Here is a 27,419-nt window from a genome sequence, read left to right as displayed (position 1 = left end):
TTCCTCTTGTAACCAAAGAAAAACAGGGAAACATCAGTGTGGATGGGACCTTGTTAGATTAGTATGTCTGAACCATGAACAGAAACCTCACATGGAATTTAAAGATTGTGGCCATCTGGCAAATTTGTCAGTGGGGAACTATCAGTCCTCATTAAGGGAAGATAGAAGATCACCATCAACGAAATGTTCCACAAGGAAAGGACTAGCAGAGGGAAAGCGGAATCATACTAAAAAGACAAATCTCAAATTCAAAAGAAAATGTCAAGGGAATGGTATCATCAAACTAATGGACCAGAAAGATGAGCACGGCACCTAAATATATCCATATTAAAGGCCAAATTACTTCTAATTACTATTTAAATCTTCCTCAGCAACTCCGTAATTCTACCTTTCTCCTTCCCTCTCTTTTTGCATTGGTTTATTCTGTTCTTTTTCAATTTATTCTTTCTTTTCCTAGGTAGGAGCAATTGCACTATTGAATTCTGGTCTACATAGATGTTACTTCTTTCTCTTTTTTTTTTTTTTTTTTTTTTTTTTCAGAATTCCACTGGAAATACAAATACTCGGGTGAATTAATTCTGATTCTCTGGAGTTTCACTGAATTTTTAATCTTCTTTAGTTTTGATATTGTCTTTTTTTCTTTTTAATTTAGATTCTAGCTGCTCTTTTAGATTTAAAAGTTATTTTTAGTTGCAACACAAATGTGTTTCCATATTCAAAGCTTCACTTGAATGCAAATCACTGGAAGTGTTTAAAAATACCTCCTCCCTGAATAAATAGGGAATTATTAACAAAAGTTTTAGGAACTCAAACAGTGACTATTCCCATAAAAGAGAAACAAGATTTAGAGTAGAATTTTAAAAATGCATTCTGTTTAGAATTATAAATGTGGATGAGTAGAAGAATCTGGATGTCCCTCTGTAGACCCTCCTTATTTTTCATCTGTGCACATCATTTGAAATTATATGAAAAACACATTAATGCCTATTATGTATATGTTTATAGACTGTGAGTAAATGACCACTGAATTCTACATCTGGTCCAGAAGCCATGCTTCTGGGTGATGGAACAGGATCTTAAACTTTTCTGGAATCTTTCCAATTTTTCAACATCAGTTTTTGAAATCACAGAGGCAGAATGTGGTTTGCTTGTCCAGTACTGGTCTTTCTGAAAGATTATTTTTTTCTTCATGATTTTTGAGCTATATTGTCTTGGTCAGCTCTAGTTAGACAATTATTTTGAAATCTACTGTAGAATAGGTGTTTACGAATTCTCTGTTGCAGTGCTGCAAAATATAAGCCTTAGTTTGCAAAATTACATTTTGTACACAAACTATACCAATGCTTATAATGCAGCATTTGGCTGTATTACATGTTCATTCACAACAACCCACATCACTGAACAGACAAGAAGATCTATCCCTGAGATCTCTCTCCCATAGCAATTTGTTCATCTGTCATTCTTTTCACAAATTTTGCCAACATATTTATTCTTGATGGATATGAACTGCCTACATTAAATCCCTGAGATACCAAAGTCTCATGAAGGTTCAGTGAACAATTTAGTTCATAATTTAAAAATACTTACTTTGAAATATGTAATATTGATTCTTTTTATTATATGTAAATTGTGTCTCTAAAAAATGCCTTTCTAGAAATCCATTATTCAAACATATCTTTTTATCAACCAATTTTTTTTTTATAAAATCTAAACAAGAGAGCTATTTTATGACCTATTTTCTAATCCATTAATTTACTTTTCATCAATTCCCTTGCCATTGTTTAGTCTTTCTGGATTTCATCGATATCTGCTTTTTTTTTTTTAATCGATTGCACTGATATCGAAATAACCAGTCCATCCATATCTATATCTACTTGTCTATTCTTTGCTTTATGTGTTTACCTTTCTTCATTAGTCAAATTTCTTGTTCTTAGTGGTAGTACACCATTCTATTTGCTGATAAAAACTCCTTGGAAATAAAAACTGTTACCAGATAAAGGTGGGTTTTTTTCAGATGTTTACTAGAAGAAAGCATGAATGCTTTAAATCAGACCACTGCATTTTTCCAACTTTGATCAGATGAACTGAAAATCAGTGCTTGTATCATCATATTTTTTTATATAAAAAAGCTGTCATCAGAAAGTTTTGTGAAATTCATCAATAATCTTCTGTCTTTGATCTTCCCATCTCGGTTAGGTTAGTACAAACAATATTCTGTTGTCTTCTTATGTGTCATCAAAATTACCTGTCATTGTATGTTCTTAGGAAAATGAGCAGACATAACAGATGATGTGCTCTGTATATTTGGTCAAAAACTTCAGGCTTTTGCCCAGTCTTAATTTTGGTCACTGTATGGTTTTTTCTCCTTTTCACTTCCCATCATCAATTTTAGTGTAAAATAGAAATTGGATGCCCATTGAGTCAAAACAAAAAGTCCTAGATTTTTAATGCATTATAGTTCATCTATGATTTTAACTATATATCATATGCTTTAATGAGCATCATCCTCATCCTAGCTTGTTATGGACTAAAAGTTTCATACCACATTCATTTGGAAAAGAACATAATGACATATCACAAGGTTATATTTTAATAACAATAAATATTCAATTGCATAAATGGTGTGTTTTTTCCTTTGAGGGACTTTATATCTTCATATCAAACTAGTAATTCCACTAAAACCAGGTGGAATTCCTTGTAAGAACATAAATTTACTTGCCTATTTGTGTGGAGTAAAGGATGATTGCTTGTATTAAGTACAAAATGGGACTTAAGTATCTCTTAATGTAATAACTCATCAAGTGTGCATATTGAAAAGTTCTCTAGATGTCGACTTTCACTGCTCAGTTAAAAGAGAGGATATGTTTTAGAATATTGTTTTATCAAATTGTTTTCATTAGATTGCTTAGAGAGAAAGGTGATCTAATAGTTGGCTATTGAATATTGTTGTCCATGGCAGTGTAGTGTACCTTTAAATTCTGAGTTCTTTTGTCATCCATTGCTTTGTCAGTCATTATTTTTTGAGGATTTTATCATGCATCCAAAAATCTATTAAAAATACTATTAAATATTAATAGTATTGATAAGAAATTTTAAAACTGTCTAATAATACATAATTTCATACCCTGAGGAATATGCATTAATACTGTAGCATAATAAGTTATGTAATAATATATAATGCAATGTATTAAATGTTAACTATCATTTTCTCAGGAACATTAGACTTTGAAACCTTTAATTTAAACTAATAACTATTTGTGCCTTAAGACACTGAAGTGCAAACCCCATACTTTTTTCCTGTACGACTACAGCTGAGTAAAACATAAAAGCAGTATACATGTTGCTTTTGTTTATTAGGATGTGAAATAATAAGTGAAAGAGCAAGATTTTGCCTATGGTGTTGTATGACTTTATTACCGAAACACATCAGTTTGTACTTAATCATACAGCCAGCAAAGTTACAAAACAGTCTCTGCCATTGGATAGTTGAAGAAGACTGATGCATGTGTCTGCTATGAAGGAAGATTAATAATAGTGGTACACAAGCAACTTCAGAATGAACTGAGCTGTATTCAGAAGATACTGAAGGGAAAAACAATCACACCACGCCTAAAAAAAACAGGTATGGAGACCATATGATTGAGAGAGGTAGTAAATTGCGTAGTGTTGTGTTAATTATGTTAAGCATTGGCAGATGTCACACTTCTGTTACTAAAGAAAACTAAAGAAACTTCAACCTGGACACATGTTCTGTCTTCAACATATGGGTAACCAAATAAGAGTATTGGCAAGTTACCTTAGGATCTGAGACTGGCTCCACAGACCATCCATGCTATCCATGTTAGCTCAGACGTGTAGCAGGCATAGAAATGACTATTCTGAACTGCAGTTGTCTGAATGGTTTTATCCCTATCTATAATAAGGATGAGGAAAAATTTACTTAGTCAGACGCAGTTGCAGAAACAATATAGAAATAAATGATGTGGTATCTTTAATTTCATCTGCATTTCTTCAGTTTTTTTCTAATTCTAACCCTTCACTTTCCAGCTCTCTTCTCTTCATAAACTGCTTTTCTCGTGATGCTGAAAATCTTTTTACTTCCCCATTGTAGTAAAGGAAAAGATTCACACCATGTATTTAGAGAAAACGGTTCTTTAAAATATGTTTCAAATTAACACACTATTTTATCTCTCTAGTCAACTGACAGTGCTAGAATTTTTTGAGAAAGGTGACTCAGAACTAGTAAAGTTGTGTATAAAGATTTGAAATTTTATTTACGTTACAAAGTCATGAATAAGATACCTTATTGAAAACTGTTGTGTCAGTTATAGTATTACAGCAACAATTCACAGTCATTTTCAGTTTTCTGTTTGAAAATAATTACATTTTAGTTGTTGTCTGAGGTTAATTTTGGTTCATAGTGACTTCAGGAGTTTTGCTACTGAATTCTGAGTGGTGAGGTTTTAACAAAAACTTACAGATTTTTAAAGACCTAATTTTTCTTTTCTTTTTTTAGAAACCAGTTATTTTGATTGGAATAGCCTTTTTTCAGCTTTCTGGTATATGACTTTTTCCATGTACATTTGCTTTACACCTACACATGCTTGGAAAAAGTATATCAGACAACAAATTTAGGAATATTTTTATGTGGTTGGATATAATACACCAGATGTTGCACATCTTCAAATGGCTGAAAAAAACTCATTAAGAAAGATAAAATATAGAAAACCTAAATGGAAAATGGAAAATACTCAACTTTTTCCCTGTTGATTGTGTTCAGATTGTAGGCTTTCAGAATGATTTTGTATATGCCAGAGAGAAAAATAAAACTTGGAGGATTAAAGTAAGTCTTTCCAAAACAATTTGCAAAATGAAAAGGAAAGGTAAATAGGAAACCAAAAAAGGTAAATTAGAAGCAAAGAATGTTTTTGGGATTTGTGATAGTAAAAAAATTATGAGTTTTGGGGCTTTCAGAAACATTCAGTGCTTAGCTGAATAGCCATACAGAATATCATGCTCATCACTGTAGTGTCAGGACAAACTTGAGCCATTAATTCAAGATAACACTAATTTCATTAGAAAATCAATTCAACCTAGAAGGCTTATTGGATTCCTTGGATTTAAAACTGTACAAGGAGATACTTCTCCTCTTCCTCTAGATCATTGAATCAAAAATGTTTAGTCTTTTACATACCCATGCTTCCAGGCCTTGGTGAAGAAAAATACAAGGAACTAGGCATGTGGAAATATACAACTAAGTAGTCAGTATGCACATTTCTGGTCATTAAAGACTATTTTGCAGCTTACATTCCATTTTTTTTTTCATTCCAGTGATGTTATTTTCCCCAATCTTCTCTAGTTTGTTTTTTGTTTCTTCACTTCATTTTTACTACATACCATCTCCTACTTTTCTAATTGCTGGTTTATTTTCTTTTCTACAAATCTTCCACTTTTTTTTTCCATTTTTTTCTTCTACATTGAAATTTCTTTGAAACATGGGGATTTTAATTTTCTTTTTACAATTTCTTTTTTTTTTTTTTTTTTTTTGCTTGATTTGTCTGTATTTCTGAAAGCTCTATATTTGCCCTGTTTATTTCAGGTAAACCCTACAGTTGTTTTCACACATGAACAAGTGTTTTGCTGAAAAATAATAGATATTAAAGTATAATACATTTGCTTTTAAATTTAAGTCTTATATCTACATGCCTGTTTGATAAGCCTTGAGTTTGATTAACAATTCGAAGGAAACTTCTTTTGCTGAACACGGATGAAAAAATAACAAGTTAGTTGCCTTACTCAGCCTTCATAATTGCCATTTATTTCAGTGTCAAAAGGATGGCTTAGGTTGAATGTATAATTCCAATTTTATACCTTTGCAACTTTTCTATTAGGAATTGAAGCAAAAGATCTGTTGCTTGTAATTTGTTAAATAAAATGATGAACTTTTTAATTTTTTTTTTAACTTTTTAAGAATATGTAAAAAAAATTATAGAAGACTTTATTTAATAACAAGTTGAATTTAGGACACCAGTTGGAAGAGGAGGGAGTACTCGCAGAAAAAGTCATAGAGTATCTTTAACTAACTCATTTTTTAACCAATCTTTTGTACTTTCTGCCATGTCTTTTGTAGCTGGTATTGTATAGGCAAGGCTTAAGAAAAAGGGGGAGGAAAATATTTGACATTATAAGTTACAAGTTTGTTTCATGAATTAATGAAAAAAATGTTAAACCCCAAAATTAACAAGCAAAGACACAGCAACATAATTTTTGAGTGCTTTGTTCTGAAATGCTGAGGCATTGCTGACCAGATTGACTTCTAGCTAAATTGTAGCTAGGACTTGCTGTATCAAGTGGAAATTTTAGTTTTAATTTGTCTGTTGTTGATATTCAGTTCTTGCTTCCCATCAAGAAAATGCTGGTCTCCCAGGGAAACTTGTGAAGGTGATGTTAAGTTCACAGAGAGCGTTGTTAAGATACGTAGTAAGAAATGTCAGTGACACTCAAGTAGTAAATTAATTGTTTAATCCAACAGCTCCTGTCTTCATTAGAGAGAAAACTTGCTTTGGTTTTACATCTTGAGGTTAAAAAGAGAACTTGTTCCATGGATGTTGAAACTTTCTGAAGACTTGCTAATAACTTTGGGGGTTTTTGATCAAGACTTTGTGTTGTGCATATAAAACTGAAAAGCTGAGTACTGTGCTGAAATTTTTGCCTGTGAACATCCACCAAATACTCTCATCATTCACCTTCGGCCTTTCAAGCATTGTGTCTTCCACCTCAGAGAACCTAACTCACCGCTTTGCTGTAAAGCCATACGTAGTGAAAGAAGATGTGGTGGAAAAGAGAACCCAGCATGCAGACAGCTGCAAAAACTGATAAAGTTCAACAGAAATGTGGGGAGAAAAGGGGAGATGTAAAGCAGACTGATCATGCAGGTATGAAATAATGAGGAAAGTAAGAGAAGTGGAAGAGGGAGAGAAAGGCGTGGATTTTATACAAGAGAAACACAGGAATGTTTGGAAAGGGAAGGAAGTGAAGAAACCTGTTTATTGAGGAAGTGACAGATAACCAAGAAGCATATTCTGTGTTCCTTAAATTTCACGTCAAACAGATTTAATCCTATCTGTAATGTTGTAGTAGAGATTTAAAGTATGAAAACAAATAAAAAATAATACATCTGAAAGTTTGGCTTTAAATCACATGGAATGAGAATACTGAGTTAAATGCACAGCAATACATTTTATAGAATATTACACAACTGTGGCTATTACAGTTCTGGTACATAAGATGTATAAACTCTTAGTTACTATGCCAGTAACAGACTTCTGGGCTATGATTGCCAGGGTTTTTTTTTAAATACAAGTAGATTTGGATGTGGTTTTGTTTGTTGTTACAGTAATCTTCATATAATATTTTTAGAGGACATTTTATTTCATAGTTGTTTGCAGTAAATGCCTTTAGGAATAGGAATATATGCTTTCATGGACTTGGTGAGATTTTTCTCAGATCTCAATTCTGAACCTAATTCCATTCCATTTTAGATTTTAGTTCCATTGCCTTCAGTTGCATCTGATCTTATCTGCAATTTCTTCCTTTAAAATATATAGTGAAAAAAGTCCCTGTATAAAGTTTGGTTTAAGTGACTAGACCTGCAGGTCATAAAAACCACCTGGAGAGGAACAGATGACTTTGGCATCTTATGCATACTGACAAGTGTCGACCTTTTACTTCCTTCTGCCCCACAAAGGGAGGTGACTGTTTCCCTGACCTAGTGAAGAACGTCAAGGATGGGCCTGAGCTCTGGCCAAGTCGAGTATCAAAAATACTGAGCTGCACTTTTCCGAGAAAGACTGACAGAAGTAAAGGTATTCTTTCAGTCTCTTGTTGGATTATGTCCCAAACATTAATTTAGGGACCTCTATGCTTATTTTTCTTTTACAATTGCCATGGATGGAGTGATGTAGTTCACATACTCTTCACTTGTAAGAGAGAAGGAACAATATACTTCATTGATTTAAACCAGTGAGTTAATAAAGTTCAATGGTAAATATGTCAGTGGCTTAATAAGATTTGAGGGTGAGGTACACATGATTATGTACCACACAGAAGACAAGGTCAGATAAAGCTCTCAGGGAGACCCCATTGTTGAGTCATGAGGTTCAGAAAGGACCCTATGAGGTTCTAATCTCCTTAGAGAGGAGTCTAGGTGCTGCATGATCCAATCCTAGTCCCAGACTTGGTCAGTGGTTTATGTCTAAAGGATTTTTTGTGCACAATCTTTTGTATCACTTGGATAAAATTTCGAAGTTTATCACATTATTATTTACTGAGAACCTGTTGTGGCAACGAATCTCTCAGCTTCAAGGAGTAACCTTGAGGAACTCCCTTACTCAGAGGGAGATCCTACCATGTAGATGGTTGCCATACTGGAGGGCTCAATGGGCTGCCTACTATTTATAGAATAAAATGAAATAGTCATATTTGTCTATCAGCAATATGTCTAGGTCACTGTCGCAGACGGCTCTTGGCTATGTTTTTGCTATCGGTTCCCCAAAGTCCACAGTCAGATGGATGCAGCCATCACAACCCTACTAGTGGTTATGGATTAAACAGGGAGAAAAGGTTTTTTCTAAGAAATCCCTGAATGAAATGTGTACTTGTAACTAGTTGCTTTTGGCTAATAACTTTTGATTCTCATTTCCCATGCTGGTTATTTTTGTTTTGTTGGAGGTTTTTGGTTTGCTTTAAAAGCCATTGAATCTTTTTTTCTTCCTCTTCTATCTTGAACTCTTAATTTGTCGTACCTCCGTTTTCTGTTAACTGTAACAATCATTTTTTACAGTGTGTAAATCCCTTCTACAAAGTAAATGGCATTGCATTTTTATTGATACCCAGTGTTGACTACTTCCCGGAGAAAATAACAAAAATCAGGTTGTTTTGTTTGAGATTTTTTCTTTTGGTTTCCTCCAAATTTACCAATATGTGGATATGATTACCATTAAAACATCACCAAAAGTGGGATAAAAAAATAGAGGTATATTAATATGGAATATGGTAATGCATAATTATAAAAATACTTCCATGTAAATCAAAGAAAAATTTTTAGCTTAAGCTGAAGTAGCACAGGGACAGTAGTTGTGTGAATTCATAACATTTTTGTACATCTGATAAAAATATTTAATAAGTTTTCGTACTCTGTAAGTGATGTCTGCATGTGAATAATTAGAGAACTGATTTATTTCCAAAGAATCTTAGTGCCATTTTCCTGTCCTGGACTTTTCTGAGAATGTACTAAACATATTTAACATATGATTTCTGATATGAATCTGTTTATAATTTTAACTATAGATAACATGAAGGGCAGCTTATAAAAAAAAGTGTTCCGAGATAAAAAGTTTTACTTATGAGAAGTTAATTAGAATCATACTTACCCATAGAATTTGACCAATTTTATGAAGTTTATTTGGAAGCTCATTTTTTACAAAAACATGGTAAATTATTCATTGTAAAAATAAAATTAAGAAACTTACATAATTCATCTATAAGGGGCACCAGAAATAGGTTCATATATGTTAAATTCAGCTGTTTTATTATTATATTATCTTTATTTTACTCTTTTATTATTTAAAGTCCTGTGAAGACCATTTATATTTAAGTACACTCAGCTATTTGAAGGCTTTTAAGGATATTTGGACTAGTCTTTTACCCTAAGATTTCCAGAATAAATTGAGTGCTTGTCCAATATTCAGTGATGTTACTGGAAAAAATAGTGAACATAGCCCACTGATTTTGGCAAAAAACTTATCCTTTTTCCCATTAATAAAGTGCATTCACCAGCATTAAATTTTGCAAGAATGAGTTTTAATTACTTCAGTGTTTTCAACCAAAATCTGTTGTTGGGAGGTTCTATCTTTTTGTTTGTTTAATTTGTGATATGAAGCAAAAACTTTACAGATCTGTAACAGCCATTTATTCCAAAAAAAAACCAAACAAGCAAACAAACAAAACCAAAAAAACCCCAAACCAAAACCAACCAAACCAAAACCAAAAAACCAAACAAGAAACCAAACCAAACAAAAAAAAAACCCCTAGACTGTATAAAATACTTCTGTTTTTTTCTGTTTGCTGTGTATGTCTAGTGTTTGTGGGGAATTCCCTTGCATTTTTTTTAAATGCATGCTCCTAATTATTCAATGTTAAATCAATGAGTGTGTGAATAAGAGAAGAACTATGCTGAATTTCTGACCAATAACGGTATCTTTTAATCCTTGTTAAATATGCAGCATAATCCTGAAAAATGACTGTTAACTGGTAAACAGATTGCTGTGAAAAACACATTTCTACTAAAAAGCTGATGTAGAGAAAGCCTGCTTCATGATCTTGCCAGACACAGAGATGAGACTACCTGGTATGTAATTTCCAAATCTTCCTTATTTCCCTTTTTAAAAATGTAGGTTTTTATTCCCCTTTTCCAGACAAATTAAATGTTCTAACACCAGTCACTGATTTATCTTGTGGGAATTCAGTTGTGAGACTGAATTTTCAATTCATGTTTTCTAAACATTATTCTAACTCTGTGCTCATTTGTCCTAGAATTTAAGGTCGTGTAAGTCTTTAGCAGTTCTGAATGATTTATCAATCCCTATAATATATATATACTATAATATTTGCATCTTCACATTGTTAAACTTTGCCACTTTTCCTTTACTTGGACTACTATGGAGTTTATCTCAATTTTTTTAATGCTCTCACATACTTTTATTTTGATTTATTTTGCCTACCCATGTTCACAAATTGTCACATTTTAGTATCCTTGAGTCATGCTCTACTCATAGTTTATGTTAATTTGTCTTTTCAGCTTGACAAAGGCATTAATATATGTTTTAGAGAATTGTATCTAAATAACAAAGATGTGCAAGAATGTGATCTTTTCTTTGAAAGAATATAATTTTACATGACAAAGTTCTGTTAATGCTTTGAAAGGAAAAAGAAATGAAGATCCTAGAACATATATATAAAAAGTTAAATAGTAGAGAGTGAAAATTGTTAGAATAAAACAATGCACATCTCCCAGAACAATCTTTGTTTTCATTTGCAACAATAACTGTTTTCTTTTCTAAGTTTCTAGAAACTAGAAAATTGCTATGGGAAGTAAAATTAATGGAAATTACTGATATCTTCATGAATTTGCAGGAATGGGCTGAGTATTATACAATATTATACAATATTATAGACTATACTTCTAAACATAAATATTTTCTTTTCCTTGTATTTTTCTACCTTTCCTTCTTTCCTCATCTGTCTTCTTTTCCTGCATTTCTAGTTTAAGTTGCACACTGTTTGCTTTTGTTTTCTACTTTTATGTTCTTTTCTATCTCTGCCTAATTACTGAGATGGGTTTTTTAACCTCTTTATGTCCCAGCTCTCTGACTATTGTCCTCAGAAGTATTGGCAACACATCAATGGTACAGATTAAGAAATGATCAGAGCCTGTTTTGAGGCAACAGGAAAGAAAAAACCCTCATATATCTATGTGGTTTTTACTAATTTTAAATCATTTGTTTCTATGTTTATCTGGCTGCAGTCAATAAGTTTATTTTCTTTCTTTCTATATATATTTATTCAAGATACAAATTTATTCAAGACCTATTTAGATAGCTTGTCTGTCTGGAGAATAACACCTGAGTTTTCCTCTTGAAAATCTTGATGTGTGTCTTCCTCTTGAGAAAGAGGAAGACACACATCTTTATCTGCCACAAATATGAAATAAAAAATGCTAATTACTTCAGAAAAACTGGAACAAGTGATTGTAACCAGGCATTTTCAAAGGCCTTGTTTTCTCAGAAGAAAATAAAAGAACATTCTGACAGTGATTGTTTCAAAATGACACAGGCTGCTTGTGAGTGTGACTGATATGCCTTTAGTATTTAAATTACCTCAGATTATGCTGTATCTCATAACATTTTCATATCAAATGCAAACTTTCATGACTGATAATAAGCAATCTGCAATTATTCAACTACTTTAAAAATACATTTACAAAAACTATTTAAAATTCTTAAAAAGAAAATAAACCAGAAAAATACGTTTAAAAGCTCTTCAGTGATACAGTACAATATTTATGGAGGCTGGTCTTACTCTTTTTGGAAATTGGTGCTATAATTTAATTTTCTGTTGTTTTAATAGAAGTAGACTGAAAAGTGTTATGGATACAGAAGGGCAGGAATGTGGAATAAAAGGGAACCAGAATACACATTATTGCTGAAATACCAAATGTCATACAGAACATATGTAAACCTACATAATAAACAACTTCACAAAGATTCACTACTAAGACTCAAAGCTGAACATAAGCTTTGTACCAATAGGCGATGGCTTCTAGAATTTTGTTGGGCTGACATTAATTAGCTGTTAGACCTCCTATCCGGTCACTCTCTCACTCCTCTCTGACCTCAACACTACAGGGGGACAAAATAGGATGGAAGAGTTTTTGGGTCAGTTACCATCAGAGGTGAAACAGACTCAAGTAGGGGTAGATTAATTTACTGCTGATTAAAAATAGAGTTGGAAGGTGAGAACCAAAGACAACTAAAACACCTTCACACACACACACACACACACACACACACACACACACACACACACAGCTCCCCCTCCCGCCCCCCCAGTCCTTTCTTCCCAGGTTCAGATTCACTCCATTGTTTCTGATTCCTCTACCTTCTACCCTCCAGGTGGTACAGGGTATGGGGGAACACGGGGTGGTGATCAGTCCACAACAGCTCCTCTCTGCCTCTTCTTCCTCCTCACACTTGTAACCTGCTCCAACATCCCTCTGACTGGTTGCAGTCCTTCAATAACTGGTCTAGCACAGGTCCTTTCTGTGGGCAGCAGGAACTATTTGTTTCCCTATGGCTCTTTGCATGGGCTGCAGTGGGAAAACCTCTTTCTCTGTGATCTCCACAGACTGCAGGGAAATCTCTGTTCCTGCAGTACCTCTTCCCCCTCTTTCTTCATTGATTTTGCTGTTGTACAGTTGTTTCTCAGCCCCTTACTCCTCCCCCCCCCACCTCTCTCTCAACTGCTGCACAGCCTTTTGTTTTTTTACAGTACATGTTATTGTCTCTTTCACAGGTCACTGCCTACAGAAGAGTGCTATAGCTGGCCTTACAGGTCATTGAGCCTTTAATGGTATTTAAGTCTGAAAACTCAGTTCCTTACTCAACCAAGCCCTGACTTGCAGTCACCATCTTTCAAAAGGAGGCCTTCCTAGGTTTCCTTCGAGAAAACCATCCTACTGGGGCAGGAAATTATGGTATGTTCCAAAATCCCCATTGTCTGAGCAATCTAAAACAAAGACTTTGGGGAATTATTTCTAAGTTCATATGTTATATAATTTTATACAATCATGAAAATAATCACCATAACGAGAAACAACTTGAAGTGCATTATCAAAGGGTCCCATTGTTACAGTAGAGCCTAAATTATTTTAATTTTTACCTATTTTTGTTCTTTCTGAGGAAAATATAGGAGACTATGGTGGTTTTATTTTGTATATAAGTCCATAAAAGTTTCAAAGAAAAATACGAAATAAAAATCAGTTTCAATTTGTGTGACCAAATGAAAATATACATTATAAGACCATGAAGACCTTGTTTAAAAAATGGAAAAGTACAAATGAATTTTACTTATCAGTAATGAAATCAGGACTGTTTATAAGATGGTTTTAAATTATTTATTGTGAAGTCTAATTTTCTGCTGGTCTCACTTGAATGGGGAGATTTTCTAAACCCTTTGTCTTTGATTAGTCTGTCAGCACTTCAGGAAAGCCAAAACCCTGGTGCCTGACCTGTCATGTCCCGTTACGGGGACCCTTCACTGAGCAGTCTTCTGGATTGGAGCACAGTTTGACTGATTTGTTCAGGGTCACATGCAAACAGATATACCCCCTCCCACATCTCCATACCTTTAACTGGTCTGTGGGTGTCCCAGGAAAAATCCAGTGACAAATGCCAACAGTGTAAGAGACACCCTCTCCTAGGCCCCCACAGTCAAGTATGTTACCTGCTGTAGCAAATGTTAGTGCCATTGAAGGATTCACACTAACACTTTATGGAATAACATTATTTAATAATATAATAGAAAATTGTGACAGGTTCAAGGATTGCTGGTGATAGTATCTGGCTGCAAATACTCATTGAAAACAAGGTACTAACAAGTTCTAATCCCTAATTAAAGCTGGCTTGAGATAATAATTCAGACACATACAGTACGGTTCTTACCCAATAGGCATCCCTATGGGGAAGAAGACAAGTTCAGCCCATCAACTGATCCCAGAAGTTATGTGTAGGTGGAGCTTGAAGGACTCTAGCCATACATCACATTCAGTGGGCGGTGTCATACCTTGGAGGTAGGTAACATCAGTATTACATTTGAGGTAACCTTTGGGATGGAGGTGTATGTCTATGATTTTGCCATGCTTGCTGGTTCTACAGCAAAATATCTTCCGTTTTCTCCCTTGGTTGACAGCTGCTATGCAGCTCATCACCTACCAGGTACCAGGTTCCCTCTCTTGCAAGGAGTTCAACAAAGCCTGGCTGTGGTGCTTCCATTCTGCTCCACCCTCCATTTAGTCCCCCTTAGCTTGTGTTGTGTGTGGGAAATCAGGCATGCTGACTGTATTCCATCCAGGGAGTAGCAAACATATTTTCTTCTTATAATTTTTCATATTGTTATAACACATACTTTCCACTCTGCTCCATCCTCCATTTCTTCCCCTGTAGCATGTGTGCTGACAACAGTTTTTTGTAATTTTCCAGTTTTCTTTAATTTTACTTTCTATTTTCCCCACAACTGGTTTATACTATTGTTCAAGTAAGTTAAGAACAGAATTTTCTTGTTCATCTGCTTTCTAACCATGCAGTCTATGGAGTGATATTTTATTACGCTTATAATTTAAATTAAGAAATATATATGTGTTGCAATGGGGATGGCTGCAACGTGTATCAGACAACGAGGCCCGTGGAAAAGAATATATATGGACAGGTTCTTGGTAGATATTTTCAGAGATGTTTATTTCTCCAGCCACATGGCTGAGGATGCCGAGGAACTGCTGCAATCACAGGACCCGAGGGTCCTTGGTGGGCAGGGGAACACAAAACAACCAATGGGAACGAGGTTGACCAGGGACTAGGGAAACCCTGTGCCTTTCCCCCAGGTCCTCTCTCCCAGGACCACATGACAGGGAGGTGGAACCCCAACATAAATGCCTACGAATACGGATGCAGAAGTACTCAGATCTAAGCCACTTAGCACAATAGATCTAGAACAAAACTGCCACTTGCTCCACCACAGATATTAAATAAATTGATAAAAATTAAAATTAGAAAGAAAAAAATGTCTTCTACTTTATTAAAAGTGCTCAGAACACTTCTGTCCAGTCCTCCCCTTCTCACCCTTTCAGTGAGAAATAGTTTTCAGTCATAGAGTAATACTATTGTAATTCTTTAATTGTGCTCTGTGATGCTACAATATAAAATATTCTTCGAGAATAATAAAAAAGAAAAATGAAAATGGCAATTATTAATACTTGCAAGTATTAATAAACAGAATATTTCTTTCCAATGATGTTTTAAGAGACTTTTGGTTATGATGTAAGATGGTGTCCATTTCATTTAGCCAACCTATATCATTAAGAAACTATTTCTGCAAGGGATAACATCATTGGGAGTAACTAATCTCACTTTATCACTGATTATTTTTTATATTATCTGTGAAAATGCTAGTTTTTCATGTCCCTGTGGTATGGAAGAAAGGGTGAGGGGAAGAAAAAGACTTTTCATTTGCAATTTGTGTGAGCAACGTTCCCTTCAGCATATAAATAGAGGAATCAATTACCTCAGAATCTATATGAAGATAATTTTGCCTTTGCAGATAATGAACTGTTTTTAGTGATGAAACTGAAAATTAATCCATTACTAATAATGAGGCTGAGAATGCAATAGATTTATACACCACCTCTTCCCTCAAAGATGCCACATAAATCATAGGGTATAAAATAAACAGAGAAAGTCAAGGACATGGAAACTACAGAAAATATACCCTTGTATAATGCAAATGTACAATGGATGGTGCTTGAAAATTTAAATTCATATTTTAAGCCTGTATTTTGGAAAGAAAAATAAATGTTCTGTGCTACAGGATTTAGTCTGTTTTGTAAATTGCAGTTGCTGAATTTAATATGTTAGTAATATATTATATAAATTAGTAGTCCATATTCATGGACATCTGCTACTAAAATTTCAGCATAGCATACATTCTTTGAGAATAAATTATATGTTAAAAAGAAGGTATACTTAGTATTCTTAACAAAATAGGTTGGGAGAGCACGTGGATAGTTTACCCTTTATCTGCAGTCTTAAGAACCAAAAAGAATTTGTTTCCCTGACTTTATGATTTTTTTGTCATGAACCTTAGGGGCAGTCAGGTGACACAAAGGTGATCAAAAGGATGAAAGCTAAGACTTACAGACTCATCTATGTTATGACCAGAGGCACCAGTTTCATGCCTGCATATTTAACATTGCCTGGCATCTTAAGGTCAAAGGCTTGCAGTGAATGATTTCCTTTGAAAAAGTATCCATTCTTTATTTAAAAAACTTCAAGAAATGTGCCAGTCTTCATTCCTCTTGATATTTTGGTTTTTTGACCCCCAAAAATGATAATTGGTCTTTTGTAAAATTTTTGCACTTGATTGGCTTTTCTCAGATGTTAGCTAAGTCCGTTAACTTTACAGTATTTTCTCCTATGGTCATGCTAGTACATTCTAGTTACACATTTTCACTTTCTCACAGATAATGTTCATCTTACCTCACTATAATCTTCATCATTTTTGCAATACTTCTGAAGTAATATTTTTCAGTACAGTCTCCAGACTTTCTGTGCCTTCATAGTCTATGGACAGGTATCACTGACTAAATTCCTTGATTTATTGCTTTTAGTTTTTAAAACAATCCTCTTACCTGCTTGCCTCTGAAGAACTTTATGATGTATGAAGAGACATAAGCAATAGTTAGTACCTGCTTGCCTCTGAAGAACTTTCTGATGTATGAAGAGACATAAGCAATAGTTAGTACCAGTAGTGCCATTCTTTGTTTCTTCCCTCGTGAGGAAGATACTAACTCGGTGAGATTTAAAATCCTGTGTGCCCTACTATATGTTTTCCCTGTACAGAGCAAAGGAGTTGTTGTGGTTTTACACTGGCCCAATGCCAGGCACCATGAGATCCACTTGCTCACCCTCCCCTGCCACAGCTGGGCAGAGGAGGGAAAAGGAAAAAAAAATTAATGAAGGCTTCATGAGTGAGACAAGGACCAGGAGAAACACTTCAAGGGCGAAACAGGCTCAAGTTGCAAAGTGAATTTATTACTAACAGAATCAGAGGAGGCTAATGAGACATAAAATAAGCCCCTAGAACACCTTTTCCCCCCAGCCCCTCCCTCCCCCCCACCAGCAGTGCAGGGAGACATGGCCTGGGGGTTTGGTCAGTTCATCACCGAGATTTCCTTCCACTGCTCAAGGAGAGGAGTCCTTCCCCTGTGAGACTGTGGGGTCCCTTTCCACGGGAGACAGTTCTCCATGAACTTCCCTGGTGTGGCTCCATTCTCAGGAGCAGCAGCCCCACCGCCCCTGCTGCAGCGTGAGCCCCTCCCACGGGCACACAGCCCTCCCAAAACTGCTGCACCGTGGGTCTCTCCTTCCACAGGGTGCAGTCCTCCAAGGACAGGCTGCTCCAGCCTGGAAGCAAGGGCCCCCTCTCTCCACTGGGTCTTCCACTGGATCACAGCCTCCTCCAGGCATCCACCCACTCCAGCATGGGCACCTCCTCCATGGGCTGTGGGTGGATCTCTGCATCCCCATGGACCCCTGGGCTGCAGGGGCACAGCTGCTTCACCATGGCCTTCATCATGGCCTGCAGAGGAACCTCAGCTCCAGTGCCTTGAGTACCTTCTCACCTCCTCATCTTCTCTGACTAGAATCCAAAATCTTGTGACTTTGTTTTGATTTTCTTCTTAAATATGTTACCGCAGAGGCGTTACCAACCTCTCTCATTGGCCCAGTTTTGGCCAGCAGCATGTCCATCTTCAAAGCCATCAGCCATTGGCTCTGCCAGACATGGTGGGAAGCTTCCTCTCAGGAGCCATCTTTGTGGCCCCCTGCTACCTAAAACCAGGCCAAGCAAAACCAATAGAGTTGGAGTATTAGACTTTTGAGTTGGTTTTACTACAACTAAAGGATTTCTACTTTAGTAAAGATGAGAAACTAGAGATCTACCAGTAGTTTTAATCCTCTAAGGCTTAGATCCCATTTTAAGGAACCTTTAGTTCTTTAAGGGCTTTGACACTAGCAGCGTTAAGATTTGATTTGGCTTTTTATTGAGCTTGGTGTATTGAGTATAGCAACAGATCTAGTGAAGCTTCAAGATATTTTCAATGGAGTACACTATTAATCAACAATTTATTAGAAATAAATTCATTGATGTCATTAAGACAATGAGCTATGCATTTCCATAAAGAAATAAAAATAAGAAAGCAGAGACAAATGCAGTAACTTCTTTAAGAAAAAGAGTTATAGTTCATCTAAAAGATGGCTTGAAAGAAGATGAAAAAAATCTCTATTGGATCTATGTACTTCAAAAGCCTTTTTATATTTTCTGAAAAAAATGGCCAAGCTATACATTTTTTAAATGAAAATGTTTATCTGATTTGTAATGAGATGCTAACTATATTCAAGGCTATTGCGTATTCAGATGCAATGTAACTGAATACTTCTGTGTACAATATCATAATTCTTACTAGTTCAGTCTCTTAGACATCACCTAATGGAGTAGGATGGACTTTTTTAAGGAAATAAGGAGAAAATGTCATTATTCTTACTGTTTCTAAATATTTGCTGTTCTTGAAAGTGTTTGTTGTAATAATAGACATGAAAAAGTAAAGTAGCTTTTACTCTGTGATTTACAGTGGAGACTGAGAGTTCAAATAAAGAACAAAATACTTAATTATCTGATTATAATGCAAAGCGATTAGGGTAAAAATAAAATAAATTCTCAGTGTTTATCATGAAATTGTCTTTTTATTACCTAAATCCTAAAAAAAAGGAATAAACAAGAACCTATAAATCTCAACTGAGCTACTATTGAACACAGGGGGCTACTGCCAATAAATTTATTTTCTTCTCAAAATAACTTTTTAACCTCTCTCAAAATTCATGAATCTCATGTATTTAAATAGTCACTGTGTTTCTAAATTATTCTTTAACTTTTAGAAATATTGTAATAATGTTAAAAAAGAAAATTTTTGATCAGGTTAGTGTCAGAATGCATGTATGCGTATCTACACATCATGCAGTATGCAGTAAGCTTCTGGCTGAAGTTGCATTTGAAACAGATAACAAACATGACTTCATAAAAAATTGTATTTCTAAGCCACACATAATTGATAGGTAGAAGGTAATTGTCCATATCACCAATAACTAAGATTTATAAAAAGGTGTTTTCTTATCAGCACAACTGAGGAAATCCATGAAAAGTAGTCCCAAGGAAATTTGCTATCAGTGTTTGTGTCACTGCATTTTATTCCTCCGAGGGTTGGTTCACCCTTTCTATTTATAGCTACAATACATATTTTTGTGATTAAAAGTATACAGTCTTGCTCTTTGGGGGTGGTGGTGGTGATGGCTGGGGTGGAGATGCTTGTAATTTGTTTGGGGTGGGTTTTGTTGGTTTTGATTTTTGGCTGCTTGGGGTTGGGTTTGATTTTTTAAATCTGTTTATTTTGTCTTTAGAAGTGCTAAATATTTACTAAGTTGAGATGGGATAATCAGTACACTGCAGTGAGTGCTGACTGGAAGTGAGAAGTATCTCCAATGTCTGGCAGGAATATATTCTTGAAGTACACAGCACAATTCATTCTGCTTCTTCCCTCTATCTCAAACATTTCTAGTAGACGGGTTGGTTTGTTCCCTTCCTAAGGCACTGTCAACATCATTGACTGCTTTTTCTTTCTCTTTGTGGCCACTGAAGTCTTGGTAATTCATCTGGTTTACTTTTGTTTTAGTCTTGGTGGATGAGAGGCATTTTCTGACTTGTGAGGTATGTGATATCACACCATCAATTTATTAATATTTAAAGTAGGAACATATCTTTTACATCAGATTATATGAAAAAGATATGTCAGATCTTTTGTATGGGTTTTCCTGTTACACACTTTAATTAAGATCAGTGAGATTACTTCAGAGCTACAGGATTAAGATTCTTTTTTTTTCTTTTTTTCAAACAGCAGAAAAAGTCCTTTGTTACCTGGACTCATTTAATGAAACTTGAAACTATCTAACCTGTGGAGAAATCGGCTTTTTTTTTTTTTTTTTACAAGAGCCAAGATCACTCTTCTATGTTAGGAAAGTAATTTTATTAAAAATTTGTATGAGTTTTGCTCTTAGACCTTGTTATATCTGGTTTATTACAGTGTTTCAACAGCCTATTTAAACCTGACAGTTTTCCAGCTTACTTTATTCTCCCTAACTGGAATACCAATAATATTTCCAAACTAAAAGGTATGCGACCTCAGTATATAGTATATGAATTGCTTTTAGAGCTAAAAAAAGGGAGTTGATTTTTGAACGTTGATGTTTATTTCCAAGTTCTGAAAAGATATGTGAGTTTTTTCTAGAAAAAGATATATGGAAATAAATGGATTTACAGCATTTCATCTGTATTTATTCATTTTTCCTCCCTTCTTAATTTGTCAACTTTGTAATTAGATCAGATATAAGAGTTTCATTTTGATTCTGTACCAAATTAAAGACCACTTTTTTCCAGTGCAAATGCACTTCTTTTAAGCAGCATTTATGTTAATTTTGTCCCAGATAAGATTTTGTTGCCATTCACTAGCATGAGGTTCAACTGGTTTTTTTGGAGACATCTCAGTTAAGTGAATTTTCCAAATACATGAGTGCTAAATGAAAAATGAAAATTAGAAGGCAAAGTACATGAAATTCAAAGCAACTTTTTTTTTTGAATATTCATTTGTCTGAATTCTACCACAGCTATACATGCTTTTTGGACAGCATAGGTTCCATGACATTCATTTTAAAAGCCATAAAATAGAAAGTGTTTACTTTCATTTTTTTTCTGTAGCCAGCTTGGCAGAACACTTCCAACAAATGTTCAAAATTAGCATTTATCATGAGAGGATTAATTTATTCATTTTTCACCTCTGCACACAATGGAGTCAAATAACTTTCAAGAAACATAAATTTTAGGAAACAATTGACTAGCTTTCTATCTATATAGTGGAAACATTTTCAGTGTACCAAACGCTTCATAGAGGTTCTAAAACCTTGTGCTTGAGCATCATTTTTTGAAATTGCTTGGTTCCTTTTAATAAGGAATACATGTTGCTTTTTTTTTCTCTCAGTCGATGCTGTGCATGCAATTTCTTATCTGCCAGAAACCACAAGACTGAAGATAGTTAAAAAGTACTATGGTACAAATGCATAAATCTGTGCTTGCTCTTTCACATGTTCTTCTCTCTGTTGAATTATTCATTCAAAAAGTGGAGAAAACAATACTAGAAACAGTGTTGGAGACAGAAATGCTAACGCTTTCAAGAAGCCTGCAGTTCTCATTAACATGCATTGACCTAGAATTGTTTTTTATGTCGTTAACACTACTATAGAGCATGGTTGGCATAGAAGAGACAATTTGGAAATTAGTGGCTATCCATTTCAGTCAATGCTTGTGTCAAACATGGAAGCTCACAAACAAAACAGATTTCATCCCAAGAAGATGTAAGTGAGCCTGAAATCACCATGTTGGATCTCTGATACATTGGAAAAGCTTACTTTTAGTTTGAAAGAATACAATAATAATTGGTATGTATGGCTTTTCAGTGCATTAAGCAAATACAGGAACTGAATCTTCTGCTTAGCAGTCAATAAATTCCAAACACCATACAGCAGCCTCTTTGGTACTAGCAGTAAATGGGCAGAGAGTCTGCAGACAATTAGTTGTGAGTTCTAAGTGATGACTAAAGTTCTTTCACAGAGTTATTTCTCTGCTAAGCAATACTGATTAATTGTTACAAGATTTATAGTTAGTTTCTGCCTCTTACTTGACATTGTACCAGAATCCACAGTTCAGATCCAAGGTACATCTTCTGGTGAAGTCTCAGACAAGATTTTGTAAATGCTGAATGAGACTTCATATTTTAACTTCAGCTAAATGCTATGGAAATTACTGCCTTTTTATGATATCTATTAAGATTTGAAATTTTCTGTAATATAATTTCAGTTGATTTTTTTTTTGTTTGAGCGAGATACTGCTTTGCAGATATGTTTCAGAAGAAAAAGAATGGAATAAAGAAGTGTGACAGCGATAATTATGGCAGCTGAAAATTTGCATTAACACAAAGTTCTTTATTTTTATCCTTTTGCTATTATAATTTGACTAGAGTGTCATGTGAGTACAGCATACATCCCATATTTTGAATGAATCTCTTTTATAAATCTGTTGTAGTATATTCAAAATAATGAGCAAGTGATCATATGATTGATGTTGGCATTATTTTGCTACTTTGTTCACTGATTTTTTTTTTCTTTATTAAGGTTTACACTGTAATATTAATTAACTGGACAGATAAAAATGCCAGAATTAGCCTTTATTTTACAACTAGAGACTCAAATACAGGACTATGTAACTAGAAAGTAACTGGTTCCTGTGAATCAACTGATCCACAGGAATTTTGTGGGCTTCTGTTTTTTCAGGACAACTGTGAAGCAACGGAGTATAGCAGATCTATCTAACCTGGTAGCAGAGGGGTTTTATGGGTTGCTGTGCATCAGATGACATACTGCAGCATGGTAGTTTGCAGAAGTTTATTAAATTTGAGGACTTTAGAGTTAAGTTTTATGGTACAGGAAAGGACTCATTTTGGAACTTAACTTGAGAATCTCTGATAATTTTATTTCATGTATTTTTGCTCTTTTATATTTCCTGTTTTAGTAAACATATCATAATGCTGCAAGATATTTTTGTTATGCAATATTTATTTGCAGCTCTGTTTATTAGTTTCTGTTCACTGAGTTTATAAAGTCATAGATTACCTTACTACTTGAAACATTTTCTGCTTCCTGATTAATTGTACAAATGCTTCCATTATTGATTTCAGTCAGAACTTCCAAATGTTTATCAAGAAAACTTAGTTTAACTGTAGTTTAGTTTTTCATCTGGATCCTAAATTGAGGTGTGGTAATTTATCAGATCTGTAATGTATTATCACAAAAGGTGATGAAGCATCACCAATATTTGTCTTATTTTATTTTATAATTGGGGAAGAAAGAAGTACACAAACTGTCATAAGGAAAGGTTGATGTGAAAGACCTCAGATCTCAGTGATATCTACCCAGCTCTTACAGACTGGTTTAATCTGTTCTGGACTGGAAGGGCAAAGAAACAATAGACAAACCTTGCTACAAACTGCTGCTGGCTTCACACCCTCACAATAGACTTTAGGTGGAAAACAAAAGGTTGATAGAAAACCATGTGAAATCCCCTGATTTGCCATAAGTATGGAGGAAATCAAGGAGTCTGGGTTAGGGCTATGTGATTAGAGTCCATAATTGTCTTAAACACGTTGTAGTGGGAGGTGTGCACGTGCCACAGATGAGACATGGCTCTCCACTGCTCTAGCCATACTCCCTAGTATTAAAAACTAACAAACAAAGCAAATAAACAAACAAAACCAAAACCAAAACCAGATACTATATGTCACTAAATGATGTCGTTTGCATTTTGTGTCCAGCTGATACCAACTCCCCAGTTATACAAATAGATAGTTTAAAAAAAAAAAAAGTGGAGGAAAACCTAATTTTTGGAATTCAGGAAACCCTAATGTTTTCTGGATCAGGATTTCTGGAGAGTGTGAATATTAGTAACATAATAAAGAATAATTTTAACTTACTCTACATGAAGAGCATTTGCTTAATTTCTTGCTGGACTCTGCAATGTCCAGAAATTCTGAATTCAATAGAGCAAGATTATTATATAGGTGAAAAGGGAAAACATATGGTGTTCTATAATCCTTTCTAGCTGCCTGATATAATTTTTGTACTTTTCTGTTTTCGTGGTACTCTGATACCGCTGTAGCATACAAACACCTAACAATCAATGGTGAGGGAATTTTTCCTAAATTAAATCATACACATTAGATTATTTTAAAGCAGTTATTTTGTTGCAATTCATTTTTATGGGTTTTATGACTCCTTACAATGCTCCAGTACTTCAACTCAGATGACAGATATTTCCTGCAATGGATATTTTATTTTGAAGAAATGTGTTTTTCAGAAAGTTTTCTGAGGCTGTAATGTGAATAAAAAGTTTATACGATTATCTTTAACCTTGGGAGCTGGGCTTTGTGTCTCAGGTTTTCCTGCATGTATATGTTGAGGTTTAATACTTAGATTTAAAATTTACATGTTATAGTTCTCGTTTCAGTGATGATGTAGTCAATCTTCTAGTTCAGATTCCTGCATTGTGTGAAGCAACTGGAAATTTGGGTCTTCAGGTTCCTCTATGTGCTGCACACATCCAGCATCATCGTGCCTGGGGGTCACAGTGGTTGTGAGCTGAATGCTGCCTGCAAAAGCCACAGCTGGCATCTCTGAGTAGGCCTGCACGAGAGACAGAAACATTTGGGAGGGTGGGAGAAGATGGAAAAGAGGCAGAAGGGACATACTGCAGACAAAGGTTGGTGACACGCTCTGGGAGGATGTGCTCGACGACAGAGGAGGTGCTGGTCTGAGGGACTGGGAACTACAGATGGCATTACCTGGGGCAGGGGGACCCTGGAAGTGCTTCAACTGAGGGTTACCCCTGCTACAATACAGGGAAAGGAGTGAGAGAGAAGGAGCAGCATGCAGAAGGCATTATGCTCTAGCCCTCAGCCTCTTTACCACCCAACACCTCACTGAAGGATCTGGGAGGGACTGAACATAATATACAGCAAAAGTGAAGGGATGCTGAGACTCAGAAGGGGAGAACAGAGGTGCTTGCCTGAAGCTAAACCTGGATAAGGGGTAGGAAAATATTTCTTTAACTATTTGCTTAACTGTTTGACTTTTTTTCCTTAATGTCTAAATGGATTTTCGGAATTTTTGTGTTAACCAGCAGTAATTAAACAAAGTAAAATTCCACAAGTTAAGACCCTTTTGCCTGCAATAATCTGTATGTTGTATATGTCTTGGTTTTAGCATGTCTGCTCTTAGGTGCCATTCAGCAAAATGGTGTAGCACCAACATTTTCTTCACACAATCTCAAAGTAAATTCACAAATGTTTTGTAAGACACTTATAAACCTTGCTGAAGAAGAGTAGTTCTGTTGTGCTACATAAAACAAAAAGGCCAGAGAACAGGTAACAAGCAAATCCAAGGCAGAAAATGTTTTTCTAGATTATTCTTTTATGATAATAAAGGGATGGACATGCTAGTAAAAGATGTCCAGTGACAGTTGATCTTTTAGATGTATGTACTCTGGACTACCTTTTCTGTTGAAAGAATGAAAATGTTTTTCTTCATAGATTCAGACTGAATTTCTGTACACGTTGATATTTGTGACTCTTCTCCCATGAAAGCAAGCACTGTAATCTTTCCTGAGGACTGTATTTTCATTATTAAAACTTATGTTTATATTGTTAGTAATCCTGACACACTTTTGAGTATGCATACATACTCTGGTGCTTTCCAAGTGGAGCTCTCAGCTGGCCCTCCAGCTACTCAAAATAGCTCTTACATTTAGTTGGTGGAGGGAGTGAGTTAAACATGATAATTTCACTTCAGAATCAAGCCTGTAGGAGTATATTCAATTCGCAGACCAAGACAAAATCTTTTTCTTGCTGATGTTCTGCTTTGTTACAGGGGCCCGGAGCAATGTCAAATTTGATAGTGCTCCACTCTCCAAAGCACAGACAAAGTGATTGGGATATGAAAAGACAAGGAAGCACTCTGAATGAGCTGTGGAGACAGAGAGAACTAGCTTTGTTTCAGTATAGTCAGGTTCTGACATGGATTGTGACTCAAAAGTGGGCTGTAAAAGCAGTGTTTCAGGGATTATTTTGTTTTGCTTTCATAAGGCCATTTGTTAATAAAGAGCTTGGTAACTCTAAACGGTAGGTAATGGCATGGTTTTTTGGTTTTTTTTTTTTCATTTTTAACCTATAATGAAAAAGCATTTTTCATTTAATGAATAGGCACTTAGTGATAATTACCAGTTTACATCTTTAGAAAATAGACCACTTTATAACTGAAAATATAATTCTATATTTGTGACACACCAATTTTCTCTATGTACAGAAAATCAGTGCCATTTTGCCAGAAGTAGAAAAAGAAATTGGCAATTATCACCAGAACTTTTTATTACACCTCAAGTGAAGGCATTAAACAGGAAAGATTTGCTATTTGCTCCCACGTGAAAGGGCAGTGGTCACAACTATCTTTTTTTCTGAATCTTTCATATTATTTATTTGTTGGGTATGTGCATGCATATGCAATCTTGAAATACCTACATTCCTTTCTATTTTCTTTGTCTAATTATTTTTCTTTCAGATATATAAACTATTTCCTGATAATGTCACTGATTATTCACTTAATGTAAATGAATCTGAGTGCCATGGTTCATGTGAAGTAACAAATACACTTTTTTTTTTTTCCTTTTTTTCTTAAGGCTTGGCTAAATATAAGGAGCCCTTTGATATGTATAAGGGTAAGTTTAGGAGGGACTGATTCTCTATGTGGGTTCTGGAGTGACTATTTACAGAGTTAAGAATCTTGTACTATTGTGTATTTGGTTTGAGAAGTATCAAAGGGGTTAACTGGTTAGAGGAGAAGCTTAAGAATATAATTCATGTGCAGAAGAGAACAGAAATGAGAAAGAGTCCCTTGATATTTAAAAAAAAAAAAAAAATAAAAAAAATGATAAAAAAAAATAAAGGAATTGTCATCATATAGTATTTCAAAACAGAACTGAAGAATGAATGTTATCTGCTTTAAGATAAGTGCTAAAATATATTCCTAAATATATACTGACCTTATGAAATTAAAATACAAAAGTTTGTTTACAACTTGGCTGTGTTCTGGAATGTGCTGTACAGTCAAGCTTGCTCTACACCTTCACACATGTCAACTTTGCACCTCTATGATGTTGTTTATGTTTTGAGCCTGTTTACATGGGAGGTCATTTTTATAGCACTAACAACTTGTCAACTAGTGAACGAGCACAGTATGCATATCATACAGACCCCAGCCCTAAAGTGTGATTTTGCGTCAGTACTGAAAGGATCTCCTTTGACAGCAAAGGTTCCTTGCTGTCTT

This window comes from Aphelocoma coerulescens, chromosome 2 (assembly GCF_041296385.1).
Source record: "Aphelocoma coerulescens isolate FSJ_1873_10779 chromosome 2, UR_Acoe_1.0, whole genome shotgun sequence".
NCBI lineage: Eukaryota > Metazoa > Chordata > Aves > Passeriformes > Corvidae > Aphelocoma > Aphelocoma coerulescens.
Note: the sequence above shows the minus strand (reverse complement) of the source record.